The following is a 17,962-nucleotide window of genomic DNA, read 5'->3' as shown; positions in this document are numbered from 1 at the left end:
CTATCTCGGTATACATGTATTCCTTGGATTATTTTCATATAGCTGACTTTTGTGTTACAAATAAAAACAAATCTTTTAGGTTTTGACATAGACTTATCTCACTATGCTTCATTACGGTCCATATTCAAAGCATTAGGACATGTAATTATCTAATTTATAGATCATGCACAATTGTTTTAATTTATTAACAAATATTTTTGAGTTCAAATTCTACGTAGAAAGTTTATTAAATACGGAGAAGAAAAGTTCTCCTTTGATATATTTTATTTTATTGGAGAAAGATTATCTTACATTTTAAACAAACAATGTTTTTAAGTAGTTAATAGTAAAACAAGAAAGAATTTCATCAATTATTGTTAATTAATTTTTACATTATTAACCAAGTGGTTATTATGACGGTATAATATGCTTTGTCCATCAATTATTAGTCAGAGAGTTAATCCTAAGTTCAAGAATTTCATACACTAGATCAAACAATATGGTGCCACGACCAGACGATCAAGACTAAGCTGATTGATTCAAACAATCTAGGTTAAAAACTTAATCACAATTAGGCATGTCTGGACTGTAATTAGGTCAATTCTAATCAAAAGTTCATCACAAAGTCTATAAATAGAGATTCGACATAAGGTGGTAGGTTGGACATTAATGTCACATTTATTGCATTTGCTATTTGAATCGAATTAACTTTGATATCGGAAGACCTTTGACAAGTACCCCTCGACCAATGTTTACAAACAAGAATTGGACTCAAGATGATCAGTGGAAGACCATCCCTTAAAGAGAAGACTTGATCGCATACACACAAAACATTTTAGTTCCCACCATGAATGAACAATCTACTAATCCCATGGTGACTACAAGGAACATGACGAGCAACGTCGTTATAGAAGAAGCACCCGACAACAAGTCGAATCCTATGGAGATGATGAGGAATCAATCTACAAAGACAAATGGATGAAATGCAACGTATGTATGAGGAAGAATTAAAGACTCCATGTTCTAAAAACTCAACTATGCACCAAGAGCACAACGTCAGGAATCATATGCCTCCTGCACCAACTCGGCCTATATCGACCAAGCAACGTGAAAAGCCTTCTCGAACGGTCCAGGAAGACAACTCAAGGCTAGTAAGGATCACTTATCATTACAATAGTGAACATGATCAGGATGCTTCCATTTATGGCAAGGATAATTGAGAAACCTTTACTAAACAATTGGAGGATACCCATATTTGACAAGTACGATTGCTTTACTAACCCTGATGAACATCTTAGAATGTTCATGAACCAAATGGAACTCTATACTCTGAGCGATGCCATCTGGTGTAGAACCTTTTCTATCTCGTTAAAAGGAGAATCTTTCATCTGGTTTTCTTCATTACCCTCGAACTCTATAGACAATTTTTCTATCATTCGCTCATGGTTTAGAGTGTAGTTCACCACTAATTGACGGCATCACTTAACTTTAATTTTTAATAATCATGTAGCGAAATGTTTATGTTGGACAAAACCGTGAGGGGGGAGGGGGTTGAATTGGTTTGTTAATATAAATTTTACTTTTAAAAAGTTTTCCCTTTTTTAAGAACAAAAGTTCAATTAAAATTCTTTTCTTTATAATAATAACAGATAATTTAAAAAGTGTAGGAAAACAAAATATTATACAAAATATTTTATACCAATTCGGATCAAAATACCCTACTTCCAAATGTTAATCTCTTTAAAAAAGGATTAACTTAAACACTAAAAGTAAATCAAACTTAGGAATAAAGAGTTTAAGGTTTAGAAAATACCTCTCCTCAAGACACAAGAGATGAAAGACATCTTTCTTGAATCACACAAGGAATGAACCACATCCTTTGAGTCACACAAAGGATGAACAACTTCTCCTAGCAACAACAACAACACTCAATCAACCAAAAACTCACTTGGTGAAAGTTATCTTTTTACCCACACTAGGTTTTTCAAATTTCATTTTCACAAACACAAAGAATTTCTTAGCAATCACATTTCTAAACCTCTGAATGAAAAGTTAATTTTGAAATTAGATTTTTCGAAACATATATAGACCTTCGCTTTTGAAAATTAGGTCAAGAACTTGAAGAGTCAAGTTAAAACTACTACTGATAATGGATTATTTCAAGAGATATATATCATAGAACCTTTTCTAATAAAAATTTCTCATTGTGATAATCAATTATCAAAAGTAAATAATCAATTATAATATAGTCTTTTCACAAAATCTTGATTTTATTTGGATAATCGATTATCATTAGTGCTAATAAATTATTACAAAGCTTTTATGAAAAATAAAATCTTCCTTGAGTGATCTTTGTGCATGCTTTTCTATGACTCTCTAAGCTAAGTTCTACACATAATTTATTCACTAGTATATATGACTTATTACAAAAGCTTAATCACATACAAAAATAAAATACAAGTCTTCGAATATCTGTTGTCATCACTTTGAGTTCTTGGACTTGTTTTTATAAAACTTTACTCTTTAATACTAATCTTCTTCATCTTCTTCTTTTACCAATACAATTACCTTGGTGAATATTAGGCAAGAAAAAGAGGAGTCACTCCAAATGTTTATGGAGAGGTTTGGGAAGGTTGCGAGGAAAATACAGAATCTGAAGTGGCTATGCACCATATGATTACAACCTTGTAGCCAGGACTATTCGCAAATGGCTTGTACATGCAACTTGCAAAGAAATTGGACGAGCTCAGACAAAGAGTAGTCAAATTTATGCAAGTGGAAGATATTCGAGACTTCAGGAAACAAAAGCGAACAAAAATCTCATCAGGTGAAAAGAAGGCTGAGAAAAAATCATACGATAAAGAACATGATTCAAGATCTAAAGAGCCGGCTAAAGGGAACCAAGAACCTAGGGAATCCTTTCTTAAATGAAAACTAATTCCATAAAATGGTCAACAAAAGTTTTTTACAAATGTATTTAGTGCCCCTGTATATAAGTTTAAATGTATAAACAACTTAAAAAAACCTAAAAGAAATTTCAACAACATTAGACCCAAAATAACTTGAAAATTCAAAAACAGACACGAATTTGTCAATTAGGGAATTCACTTGCTCAAGAACACTTACAAACTATTAAAATTAAATAAAATTACAAATACTTTTAATTGCATAAAACTATTTTATAATTATGTTCCAATGTTATTTTTCTAATAATGAAAATAAATTTGACATCTAATTTAGCATATGTGATATTGTTTGTAGAAAGCTACAAAGTTAAAGCTAAGTTTACATTGTGAATTTTTACATTGTGAATTATACGTGGACCGTTACCATTTTATATATATATATATATATATATATATATATATATATATATATATATATATAACATCCCAAAAATACAGTAATAAACCATATAATTGAATAATTACATTTAATAATATTTCAGTTCAGTCTTACACTAAGAAAACGTACGCTCACGGCCGAACGGCCTTACAGAGAGAGTTACAATAATTACTTAATACATAAGTACGAGTCTGACCGAACGGTTTACAAAAGTTCCTACCGAACGATCAGATAAAATCAAAAGAGAGGAGGTGACCGAACGATTACCTCACAATAAGACTACTATCTACTAACCGAACGTTCCTATTGCTCGGTCTTCACTTCTATTTCTACCAAATTTTCCTCTTCCAACGCTTCTTCAAGTAGCTCGCCTCCTTCTGCTCACATCCACACGGATGATCATTGCAACGACAAGGACGGACGTACAAAACAGACAACACAGGAAATGCAGGGTAAGCTTATGTAATTTAATTCATACCTACACATACATTTCAAACAATCCAACATACAAGATAGATTTCAATGTACGTAATCATACAAAACCTATCACTAGACTGACTATCCGGACTATATGAATTCTGTGTAGCTACAGGCGTTCGTGCACCCGGGTGATGTAGTAACTGGGATACACTCAACAGCTGCCACCCGAGGTTAACCTTATCTGTCCAAAGTACCCCTAAGGACTAGGACCTCCTGCCGTTCCCACACATGACCTACTCTCCTCTACGTGAAGACGAGTACCCACGGAACATCAGGATGAACAGCCAGCTTAGCATGCCCACAGTCATACTTTACCAATTTCAGTATTCAAGCATGAGTCGTTCCTCCTCGGAACGCTCGTCCAAAAATCACAACCTTTCCACATCTCATTTTCTTCATCTTTATTTAATAATCATCTCATTTAAACATTTTACACAAAGATCCGTTCGGGTACAATTTACCGAACGTCCAACCCTGACTCAGAACGAGACTGAACACTTTGGAGCTAGACCGAGGGCCTCAAATTCCAGAATAAATTTAGACCAATCAATTTACTATCGGTTTGAGAAAGAAACGAAGTACAATTTAATATCACCACCAATGAACAGAACGAGCATAACTTGCAAAATGAGTCAATTAGATGAATTGATTCTTAAGAACTTTTACCGAGCATCTAAAAAGAAAACTATACTCAGCACTAAAGCTCCAGGCCGAAGCCAATAGACACAGACACTCCAAGAGATTCAAAGAATAATACATAGAGGAATTCTCATGAATAAACCGAGCGTTTATGAGGACTTAGATTATTTAGATTTAGTATTAAAAAATATGAATGTCAGTTAAAGACTGAACACTATAGAGAGTGAACCTTAGTGGTTTGAACGAATGCTAGTATTAGAAAATTTTGTTTAAGGAGATAGAAAGAGTGCCTAGTGTAAGACCAAACACTTTATTAGGACGAACACTTGATATAAGACCAGGTGTTACTAACAGGATATCAAGACAGAACTATGCTTGGTCGAACGCTCAAGCACAATCTTTCAAAGTGTAGACGCTCGTCCTCAACTAGGATTCTTCCCAAATGAAAGAATCCACTACAACTCTCAATTCACTAGAAAACCGAACGGTCAAGGACCATTCAGTAACGTACGTACACTTTCTTAGGAAATTTCTTACCAGAATCGTTATCATTCAAATTCAGTTCTTAACATACAGTTTCATACCTTTATACATTCACACAATAATCCATTTTTCATATCTCATAGCATCCAAACATAGAAATTTCATACATTTCATGCATCATAACATAGCACACTTATTTTTCATATCCAATCAAATCAACGAACGTTCATGCAACACATAATCATATAAATTAAATTAATAAGCTTCCCTTACCTGATACGTGAATGAACGTCCTAAAGGTAGGTTTTGGTTCGTCTGACTACAAATCTTTCTACTCTCAACGATCAACAACTCTTCAAACTAAACCAAACAACATGAAACCAAAAATAACTTAGACTACATGCCTGCATGCAACCAGAGCTTGGTTTGCATGTAGCGGAAGACGAACGACTAAAGACAGATACACTTACCCGTTCAAACTTGAAACTTGTTCGGTTCAAAATGAAGCTTGGGACGCCGGAAGTGCTTCCACGGTGCCTAAACAGAGATCGGAGTAGAGAAAGGGTGAGTTTTGGTAGAGAGAAGGGCGAGATTCTAGAGAGAAGGAGGAGAAGATGAAAAGTTCAGAGTTTTGGGGAAGAAGGGTGCATGCAAAGTGAGTGAAACGGGAATTTCAGAAAATCAGATTTTGCTTCTCTCGTTAAAACGAACGTCCGCTCACTCGCTGACACCTGCCTTCCATTATCTGATTTTCGAATCTCGTTGCATGACACCTGGCGTCCGTTCAGAGGGGTTTTTAAGTGCGTTTTAATGGGCTGACAAGAGGGGTTTGGGTGCGTTTTTCCGAGGTTTGACAATATATATATACTTTTAGTCATAAAATCAGAATGAATAAGTTTTTATCTTTGATATTTATAAGACGATATTTATTTTCCCCTTTAAATTATGGAACATTGTTTTTATTTATGTAAAATAGATAATTTTGATTTTAGTAACTATAAAATGTAAATTTATTATTGCGCACTCTTAAGATAAATGAATGACATTTATTTAAAAATTTTAAAAAATTAAAATTGTCACAAAGTAGTAAAGCTACTACTAAGTATGAAATAGAACACTTAAACAACTAATTGTTGTTAGAAAAATTGACAAAAGAATGATGATTTCACATTTTTAAGGTAGAAAAACTAAATAATGTTTTCTGAATTACAAAAATAAAAATTTATTTATTTTATTTAAAGTAAAATTATATTTAACTTTAATTTTAAAAGAGTTTTTTTTTAATAGAGATTAAAGCTTGTATATGGCTTTGGCACCTTTGTACCCTTTTTTTATATATTAATTCCGTTGTTGAAAGAAACAAATAGAGATAAAAACTTACCGTTTTCCCTTTTAATCCACTCCTATACAAAAAATTTACTTACCAAACAAATTAAATAGTTGTTGAGACCTAATAAATTTGGAAATGTGGAATTTCGCATCATGATAAATGCATGAAAGCATCATGTCGTGTTTGAGTCCCTGTCTTCAAAGAAAAGAAAGTCCTTAATCCAATTTTGAAGGAGTTGTAGCAATAAATGTTATAGTTGATTTGTGCAAAAAGTTTGAAAAAAGTTATTTCATTATAAAGGTGATTCTTGGAAGGCATATATCCTTCCACAAGGTTTTGTGGAAAATAAAAAATTTATTTATATTTTGTTTAATTGGTTGTGTCTTTGTCCTATTAATTATAATCATATTGATTAAATTAAAATCCATAAGGTCTGAAAGGACACATGTTATTTCTGTTCATAATTAATATTAGACAAGAACTGTTTGATAACGGTTTGCTTAATTATTTATTAAAATATTATTGAGTAATTTAGATGTTATTATTATTAAATTATTTTTATTATTATTTTAAAAAAGTTATCGATTAGTTTTATTTAAAACTAAATAAATGAGAACAAAAATAATAGTATATAATAAATTTAAGGTGGTTTAACCTCTCAATGTCTATATATTTATTATTACTTAATAAAAGTATTCTTATTCAAAATATAATTTTTTTTGCAAACCTTTTCTGACAAATATTGCATACCTTTTCATACAATTTTTCTCATAAAATGTGTAAACCTTCTTATATCATTTTTCTAGACAACAATGTGAATTCTTCAATGACATGTTACTAAATTTCCCATACAATAAAGGAACTCACAAATTTTCAAATCAACTATTCGTTTTTATAGAAATTTCCAACTACTTTCTATTTTATATTATTTGATAGAGACTTTGATGAATAGTCACTTTAGAATAAAACAAAAACTTTTAAATAATATCAAATAATTTGTACGTTGTTTTCATAAATATTACTTTAAGCTTTAACTTTAAATTACTTTTTAAGCATAAAAATATATTAATGTACGATGATGATGCCAGTTGGTAGATGAAATAAATGAGCACAATATGGACTTCAAAGACAAATTTGAGATGTTTTGAAAAAAATGGTATTAAAGGTTAACTTATGTAAAAAGTAGTCTCATAGGGAATATGGAGATTAGTTCATTGAAAACTATTTGAAATTTAGTTCCTAAATTGTAAGATTGGTTTATTGCCTTCAAATAGTCTTATCCTAATATTTATAACTTGAGCAAGATGGAATGTTGGACACTATAATTGAATGTGAGGTTGTATAGAAATTGTTACTATATGGGAGGCTTGATGACTATAAAAACTTAGTTCTATTAATCTATATTATCGGTGTTAAGGAAAACTACTGATTTTTTTTTTCAATTTTATTATATATATATATATATTAATTTTTTTTTGTGAATTCTTTTTTATTTCTTCCAATTAATTTGTTATACTTGTTCTTGTTTTAGGATTTACATGTTTATGTCTATATATATCTCTTATGTCCATTTTATTATCTCATGTGTCTATTTCATTGCGCTCTTTATATTTTGTTCTTATTTTTCTTGTGACTGCAAACAAAGACAACGGTTAAAATTGTTTTTAAAAAATGGTTAAAACAATTTTTTAAAAGTGAGTTTTATAAACATGTCTCTATAAAAGTATGAGAAAAATGACTTAGTAAATTCTTGAGCAAAGCTTCCTAGATCATTTGATTGGATACATCAAATATGGAGTTACCATCCAAAGCTTTGAGGAAGCCTTGTTGAACTAGAAGATCACACATCTTCAACTTCCACAATCTAAAGTAATTTGGACCACTAAATTTCTTAACCTCATACCTTGTGAAAGTCATGAAGATTGAATTTCATGTTCATCACACTAGTTTGTTAGGAAATAGCTCATAATTCATTGCAAGATGTCTATGTCACAAACAAAGAGACTAATGGAGAAAGAATTATAGTACTAAATGACAAAGGGTAAATAAAGAAACAAAAAAACACACACACATACACAAAAAAAAGATAATGTGATTTTATTGAAGTGTTAACGAGCTTCAATCAATATCTACAAAAGAATTCATCAAAACACAAAGATTATAACTTACCAATTTCTCTCTTAATAAACTCTCATTTTGATATAACTCAAACATTAACCTTATATTGAAGCTGATAGTCTTATTTAAAGGGTAAATATTATAATAATTGGCACACATGAAAGAAACTTGTGGACACAAAGAATACACGTGAACATGTTTATTATTATTGACATTAGACGATTTCATCAAGTGGTCTAGGATCCAATAAATGTTAAGAGACTAAATGGTTTATTGAGACCATCTATTGCATTAACACTAGAAAGTCATTCTTAAGAAGGACAAAAAATTTTGTTAAGAGGCTCACAAACACTTGTTTTTAAGCTTTAGTGATAAGGTATTGAGGCAACTCAAAAGAAGAAATCATAATTGAACAATGGATTAAGCTTAAGATCTTGTACATGATTAAGTCCTTGATAAATCGTTTATCTAAAAGAAATGTTGGATTTATAAAATGATATTGAAAAAAACTATTGAACACTTGGATAAATTTAACAAGTTGATCTTCAATTTGAAGAATATTGATGTGTAAATTGATGATGAGGTTCAAGCATTGTTGTTGTTGAGGAAACCTTATTGTACAAAAGAGAGGCTCTCTCTCTTGAGGGATTTTAGTTTACTATGATATTGAAGGAGTTGGATAAAAAGTTTGTAGTAAAGGTGTTTGGTGTTAGAGATGGCCTTGTAGCAAGGGTTAGACCATCTATTAGTGATAACAAATGATAACAAAGGGGGTAAAAAGATGTCAAAGAATATTGAAAAGTAGATGTGACCATTGTAGAAAGGAATGACATACCAAAAGGTTATGTCCAGATAGGTAAAAGAAGGTTACCGACCTTGACAAATGATATGTTTCTAATAACGATATGATAGATTATGCGCATTTTGGAAGCAACTCTGATGGAAGACGATTGTGAATTAGTAGCACTCCTATGGTTGTTCATTCTATATAACATGTAATTGTTTGTGATTTAATTTGCAAAATTTAATTGAGATTCAATTCTCCTTGATTATAATAAGTCCAATAAGATTAGGAGTTCTCATAAAAGTTTAGATTTGTGCCTAAGTGCAATCTAATATCCCTTTGTAAGCTTGAAAATAAAGGATATATGTTTTAAGGTGAGAGGAAAGTGTCAAAGGTAGGTCCATGGTAGTGATGAAGAATTATGTGAATTCTTCGGAAGGTGCTATAGTTATTAGATTTAATTTATTTTCCTTTCATATATGTGCATTTATGTTCATATATTTATATTCTATTTTTATTTTTATATTCCGTTTTTATATTGTTTTAAACAACTATATATATATATATATCAATTGTACTCTATCCTTATTTTGGAATAAGATACACAATTTTCATCCTTTCTTTTCTTCTGACATGGTATCAGAAGAAAAATAATTCTTGATCACGTTCTTCCACAACCAATTCTGTTACTGCCAAGATCTTCATCTTCTACCTTTCGTTCTTGGCTTTCCTACAATTTCTTCTCCTTCTATGGCTACTCCCTCTGTTATTCTCGCATCGTTATGTTTTATGTTTTGACTTTGCTTTCTAGGGTTTTCAATGAGAAACAATTGGGTGCTTTCATAACTCGTAACCCTGGATTGATTTTTGAGGAATCTGAAGGAGTTTTCGGAGATTCGGGTTTGCCATTTTTGTCCAATTTGAGGTTGTAAAAATCAATGGCTTCTACAGTTGTTCCTTCTTCTAATAATTCTCAGGCGCAGTCACATTCCTCAACTGTGGGACTTTCTCAAGAGCAAATTCATGGTTTATTGGCACTTCTTCCTCAATCTAATCCCACAGTCACACATTCTATTGGTCTAGTGAGTTCTCATAATGTTTCCACTTCTTCTCAGGATCAAGGTAATATTTATTCCCAATGGATTCTAGACACAAGTGCTACTGGTCATATATCTAGTTCTTTGTCTCATTTTATTTCTTATCATAGAATTTCACCAATTACAGTATCTCTACCCAATAAGAGCTCTTCATTTGCTCATTTTTCTAGCACAGTTTCTCTTGGCCCACACCTTACTTTACATAATGTCTTTTTTATTCCTAATTTTTCAGTCAATCTTATTTCGGTCACAAAGTTAACTAAATCTCTCTCTTGTAAAATTACCATTTCTGAATTTTCATGTGAAATACAGGACAAGTCAACCCTGTAGATGATTGGGAAAGCTGAAGAAAGAGATGGCTTGTATGTCATGATAGTTCTGCATTCGCACCCCTTGGTTCACCAACTACTATTACTCTTGAGAATTCTATTGCTTGTTCTACAATAAGACCTAACAATATAGATATTTGACACTCTAGACTAAAGCATCCTTCTTCTTCTTATTATATCAAACTACGTACCATGTATGCCACTTTACCTGATAAAAAAATACACTCACTGTGATACTTGTCACTATTCTAAGCAAAGAAAATTGCCTTTTCAATTAAGTACTACTGTTTCAAAAGCTCCTTTTGATTTAATTCATGTTGATATTTGGGGGCCCTATTGTACTTCTTTTGTTGATGGTTTTAAATATTTTTTAACTATACTGGATGATAGGTCTAGATCCACATGGATTAAATTGATGGCAAGTAAGTCAGATACAAGATCACAACTTATTGGCTTTGTTTCTTATATCAAAACACAATTTGGCATTGATGTAAAAGCTATTAGATCAGATAATGGTAATGAGTTTGCAATGACAGATTTTTATAGACAAAAAGGGATACAACATCAATTATCTTGTGTTGAAACACTTCAACAAAATGGAGTTGTGGAGAGAAAACATCAACACATTCTCAATGTTGCTAGATCTTTAATGTTTGAATCCCATTTGCCCATAATTTTCTGGTCTTTTGCTGTTCATTATGCTGTGCAACTCATTAATCTTTTACCTTCCAAAGTTTTGGCATATTTTTCTCCATCTCAATTGTTACACAATGTTAAACCTGACATTACTTACTTACGAGTTTTTGGCTCACTTTGCTATGCTTCAACTCTTCAAGCTCATAAAACAAAATTTCAACCTCGTGTAAGAAAATGTGTTTTACTTGGTTTTAAAACCGGAGTGAAAGGCTACCTTTTGTTAGATTTCAACTCAAGAAAAAAAATTTTTATCAAGGAATGTAGTATTTTATGAAAACATATTTCCTTTTCTTACTAGTGACAAGCACTCACCTATTGATACACAAAATTCCTTGGATTCTGTCACCAAAATCATTTCCTCTCCATCACCTCTTTTCTCAGAAGTTACTGATCAACCCTCTTTACCACCTACATCTCCTCCTTCTCAACCTGTTTCTGTTGAACCTGCCACTGCTACTCCACAAAGGAAATCAACCAGGCCAAAACATAAACATCTTATTTGTAGGACTATCATGCAACATGTTATCTACTTCTTCCGCCACTCAGTCATCCACAGGTACCTTATATCCTATCTCTTCATATCTTTCATATGATGCATTATCATCTCTTCATAAATCATATGTCCTTAATCTTTCCCAAGTTAGTGAACCTATAACCAAGCCATCAAACATGATTGTTGGAGAAATGCCATGGATCAAGAAATTGCAGCTTTAGAAAATACCAAAACTTGGGTGATGGACGAACGCCCGAGAAGCTGACGACCGAAGCTGTGCGAGCTCGATTCGGACTCCTCGAAGCTTCTCCGACGAGTGAAGACGCAGCGGAAATGGACAAAAACTCGAAGAAGAACAAAAACAGAAGATTAAACTCGAATAGAAAACCCTAAAATCATGAACGAACCCTAGAAAAGAGGGAAAACTCAAAATGAACCGATTAATCGGTTCAAACATAAGATTGGAGGAAAACAATCGGTGAAAAGTCTGGATCGAAGGTGAAACAAGGTTTTAATCGGTGGAAATCAAAAGAAATGGTGAAGATGAGGTGCAAATATGGAAGGAGATGTATATTCATGAAGAGGAATGAAACTTACGGAGGAAGAGACGTGGATCTGTGAAGATAGAAATGGAGTAGAGGCTTACTGTGATGATGATGCGTTTGAGAGGGAGAAACCCTAGCAGATGAGGTTTCTTCGAAATGGAAAATGAGAGAAATGTGGATGCAAAAGTGGGAAAATGGAAAGTGATGCGTTCGACAGAGAACGCGTGGCTGAAGAGCGCTGATGCAAGGAAGCTGGAGACGTACTGGCAGCTGACGCGTGCCAGATGTGGCAGTGGAGGATCAGCGTGGAAATGAAAGAGAAGCACCGTGAAGTTTGAAGAAATGAAAGAATGAGAGTGTGCTTGGAAGGTGGCTAGAGGGAGTCTTTGGACTCTCTAGCCTGACTTTCAAGAGAGAATTGTTTCTATTTCAGAAAACTTAATTCTCATTAATCTCAAAAGTGACAATACAATAAAGGAGCTGGGTATTTATAGTAACCCATGCTCCTTAAGAGCTAAACTATAAAAAGTAAAAATACAAAAGGAGGACTACGTCAAGTACGATTCCATCATTGGGTTTTGACTGATCTACCTTATGGAAAGCAACCTATCGGATGTAAATGGGTATACAAAATAAAGAGGCATGCTGATAGAAGTATTAAACGATACAAGGCAAGGTTAGTAGCCAAAGGCTACACACAGCAACAAGGTTTAGATTACTTTGAGACCTTTTCACCTGTTGTCAAACTCACAACAATAAGATTGGTTCTGGCTTTAGCAGCTTCTAAACATTTGTATTTACATCAACTAGATGTAAATAATGCTTTTTTACATGGGGATCTAGATGAAGAAGTATACATGTCTCTTCCTCTTGGCTACAAAACAGAAAAACCAGGGCAAGTTTGCAAGTTGCTGAAGTGTTTATATGGACTCAAGCAGGCCTCTAGACAATGGAATTACAAGTTGACAACTGCTTTACTTTCTTTGGGTTACATACAATCAAAATCAGATTATTCACTTTTTGTCAAAAGTGATTCTGCTCATATCACCATCTTACTTGTTTATGTAGATGATATAGTCTTGGCAGGTGATGACATCCAGGAAATCCAAACTGTGAAGACTCTATTGAATGCAAAGTTCAAGATTAAAGACCTAGGCCAACTCAAGTATTTTCTGGGCTTAGAAATTGCAAGATCTCAACAGGGCATTAATTTGTCACAAAGGAAGTATGCTCTAGAGTTACTAGAAGATGCAGGATTGTTGGGATGTCAACCTGTTTCTACTCCCATACAGCCAGGCACAAAATTTTCCAAGACAGAAGGGAAACTCTATTCAGATGTGCATTCTTATAGAAGACTTCTTGGCAGGTTATTATATCTAACCAACACGAGACTAGATTTATGTTTTGCTGTTAGTACTCTCAGTTAATTTCTTTCCAATCCTTTGGAAGAATACTATGCGGCAGCAATAAGGATCCTGAGATATATCAAGAACAATCCAGGACAAGCGTTATTCTTTCCCTCCAAACACATAACATGCTCTCAAGGCTTTTAGTGATTCTGATTGGGCTGCTTGCCTTGACACTAGAAGGTATGTGACTGGTTTTAATGTGTTCTATGGTGCATCCTTAATTAGCTGGAAATCCAAAAAGCAAGGTACTATATCTAGATCATCAACCGAAGCAGAATATAGAGCCTTAGCTTCCACAACATGTGAAATTCAATTGCTTCTGTATTTGATCCATGATTTGAAACAGCCTCTACCACAACCAGTTCCTCTGTTTTGTGACAATCAATCTGCTATACAAATTACACAAAATCCAGCAATGCATGAAAAGACAAAGCATATTGAAATTGATTGTCATCTCATAAGGGATAAAGTTCAAGCTGGTGTAATTAAGCTCCTGCCCATTTCTACTTCAGCTTCATACTAAAGCTTTGCATCCAACACAATTTCAATCTTTGTTGTCCAAACTGAGCATTAAGGATATATATATATATATATATATATATATATATATATATATATATATATATATATATATATATATATATATATATATATATATATATATATATATATATATATATATATATATATATATATATATATATATATATATATATGTTGCAGCTTGAGGGGATATTGGATTTAATTTATTTTCCTTTCATATATGTGCATTTATGTTCATATATTTATATTCTGTTTTTATATTTATATTGTTTTAAACAGCTATATATATAAATTATACTCTCTCCTTATTATGGAATAAGATACACAATTTTCATCCTTTCTTTTCTTCTAACAATAACATCTAACTCAATGTCTACTACTAAATAACACTACAAGAGAAATTATTGTTATCTATGACCGAAATTCATATGTAATATAAAAAATTCGTAAATAAAACAATATTATTTGCGGAATACATACGGATAAAAATCCATGTATAAAATGGTTGTAGCATTATGGATTTATGGATTTATAAATTGTCTTATCTAAAATATTGTATAGAAGCTTAAAAAAAGGCTTAATAAAATTAAATGTTGTGGAAGAGCTCGTAGAATTCGTCTTTTAACATATGATATTAAACGGATGAAGGGAACCTTGATTATTTCCATACTGGCCTATGGAGACTATTAATATATTTTTTTTTAATAATCAAAAGGATGGCCCTTGATCTATAAAGAGAGTTCATGTTTGGGTGATGATGTCACCGGAAAGTTAACACCAAATACGTAGACGTAACCCTTCCTTCACTAATCTAATGCACAACAAAAGTGGGGACATGTACATATAATAATTAATATATGACCATATAATAAATAATATATATTTGAAATCAATCAATTAGAGTTCATGCACCAAACACCCCGTTGCATAAATATTAAATTCAATTAAAAATCAAACTTTATTAAAGTCAAATGCTATCAGCACACAATTATATAGCTACTTCTAGGAACAATTTTAGTCAATCACTATTTTCTTTTCCAGAGAAATGTTATACATATATAATACTACTAGCAATACTGTTCGTAGCTTCTAGTCACAACAAAGGTTCTGGTTTTGGAGACGTGTTCATAACGAGTTGCAAGTTGCGCATCAGATTTGTCGTCATGTATATGTAATTAATATCTCTTATCTGATTTTTCAATATCGGTTTTTGCTATACATTGTCAACTCATCTTCTACAAATTCCAAGCTACACTATCATCTTATATTATAATCATCTTGGAAATATGTATGAAAGTTACAAAGAAAGTCATATATATGTATATAGTATTTTTTTAAAAAAGGTTCTCTTTCTTTTCTTCTTCCATCCACCACATCTGCATCATTATCAATTACGTTTTGGGATAATTCAGGGCTGATATGTAGCGTCATTTTATTTTTTTTTGCATTATTTGTATTATTATTTTAATGAATTTCTTCATTATATGAAAAATCAACTAAGTGCATGCAAGGAATACGTAGTTTCAGCGCAACTAAACTGTGTTCTGGTTTTGCATGACACTTCCAAGTGTGTTTTGTCCACGTCAAAATATTATATATATTATCTTTTCATTACCTAGAGATAGGTGAAGTTGACAGGTGTACCCCTGAGCTAAAAGTTTAGAGGCTGACTAAGCCTCAACTTCAAGCAAATGATGGGATAAATGAAACTTAGGAAATTATCATATTTTGTTTGAAGGGTATGTATAAGGTATAAGGTTTACATGTAGGCAGGTAATATATCTTTCCTTTTAATAAAATTAGTTATAATATGTTTATACACTTTTTTTTTCACAAATGATAGAGGAGAGAGAAAAATAAAGAAAGAATAAAATAAGTTACAAATTTAACTTATTGTTCTTTTTAATCTATGAATTTATTTGATTTTTCTTTACTAAAATATAGAAAAAGTTATATGATTGTAGGTTACATACTATAACGTTCAGATTCCACTAATATATTTTGATTAGAATAAAACAAGCATAGTTGTTGATTCATAAGTATATAATTATTAATATATCTATTATAATTATCTTCTACAAATATATTCAGGAAATGTTTGTTTTTCCGGCGGCCTTTTACCCACGGCCGAGGAGCCCTCGGTAATGCAGTGGTGAAGTCAAATACCGACGGCTTAGAGACCTTCGGTAATGTCTTCGAAGAATTTTAAGTTGTTCCCTCTCTGCAATTCATTTTCCCACCAGCCTTAGTCTTCGTCCCATTCTTCGTCGCCCAAAACCCTTCCCTCCAACCCTTCCCCTCTGCTCCTCCAACGATACCAAAGTCGTAAGCTTCCTTTCCTCTGCCCAAATTGTCAATAATTCCCCCTCTCCTCTGCCCAAATTGTCAATAATTCCTCCTCTCCTCTGCCCAAATCTGAGAAATTCCTCCAACGATACCAAAGCCCTAGTCCGTTTTTGGTCACCATAAGGCGTTCTTTTGCGGAGCTTAGGTCGTTGGTGGCATGGTCTTTCCAGCAGGGTGATGGGTCGTGGTAGTTGGCGTTTTGCGGTAGTGGTGGTGGGTCATCGAGGTTGGCTTGACGGCAACGTTGGGGTGATGTGGGCTTGTTAAGTTCGTGGTCGGGGTCTGCAGAGGCTGACATCTTCGTCCATTTTTCTTTCGAGGTAAGTTTTTTTTCAAAATTGATTTTTTGTTGAGAAGAAATTGTACTTGAATGATGCTTGCTTTGTTTCTTTTTTTCATTTTCATGTTGTTTTGTCTCTGTCATTGTGTGTGGTAGAAATTGTGTTCTTTTTGTGTGGTCTTAGAGTTTCTGGAGGTGTCAACATTCGTTGGATGTTGGTCGTTGAGGATATTTGAATGAATAGATTGTTGGATGCTTAACTGGAAATTGTGATTAAATTGAACTGCTTCCTTGTTTAGACACCACTAGTGTGAGAAACTAACTATTATAGGTGTTGGTTAGTACTAACTCCGTATGCTGCACATTTAAGGTGAGGTTCTGTTGCATTGAGCATGAATTGACTAATGAGACTAACTGAATATGCTATATGCATTGGCCATGTTTGAACAAGATTAGTCTTTATTTGGTTCATTCTTTTGTCTACTGCGGGTTTTACTTTAGCTTCCTATAGCTTATGCTTGAGATCAATGGAGTAGGGGCTTGGTTGCATCCAATTTATCTTTTTCCCATCCATAAATCCGTTTCATTTTGTAAAAATACGAAGATCTCTTTCCTGGAGCGTGCCACTTCAAATTTGTCAGTTCTTTCATCTAGAAATCCTGGATTATTCTCTGCATGAAATCTTCTTTATGTTTTGATCATTTCCACCTGTTGTGATGTCATCATTATATCCCTCTCTTTTTCATTCAATGTGACCTCAAAAAACAAAAGTACTTTTGTCAATCATCTGTTATCAAATCTACTTCTCCACGATTATGTGATATGAAATGTACTTTGAAATCCATTGTTAAAGTTGAGTAATAGCTTCTCTAAGTTCTTGGTCATGGCTTCGAATGGAGAAAAAATCTTGGTAAGAAAAATCAAGTGGTGGTGGTTCTGATACCTTTCCCTGCACAAGGCCATCTCAATCAGCTTCTGCATCTCTCAAACATTATCTCATCACATAACATACTAGTTCATTACGTTTCCACTGTCACTCACATTCGCCAAGCCACACTTCGTCACC

This window comes from Vigna umbellata, chromosome 8 (genome assembly GCF_029865625.1).
Source record: "Vigna umbellata cultivar VRB3 chromosome 8, Vumbellata_1.0, whole genome shotgun sequence".
In the NCBI taxonomy this organism is placed as follows: domain Eukaryota; kingdom Viridiplantae; phylum Streptophyta; class Magnoliopsida; order Fabales; family Fabaceae; genus Vigna; species Vigna umbellata.
This window is presented reverse-complemented; position numbering follows the sequence as displayed.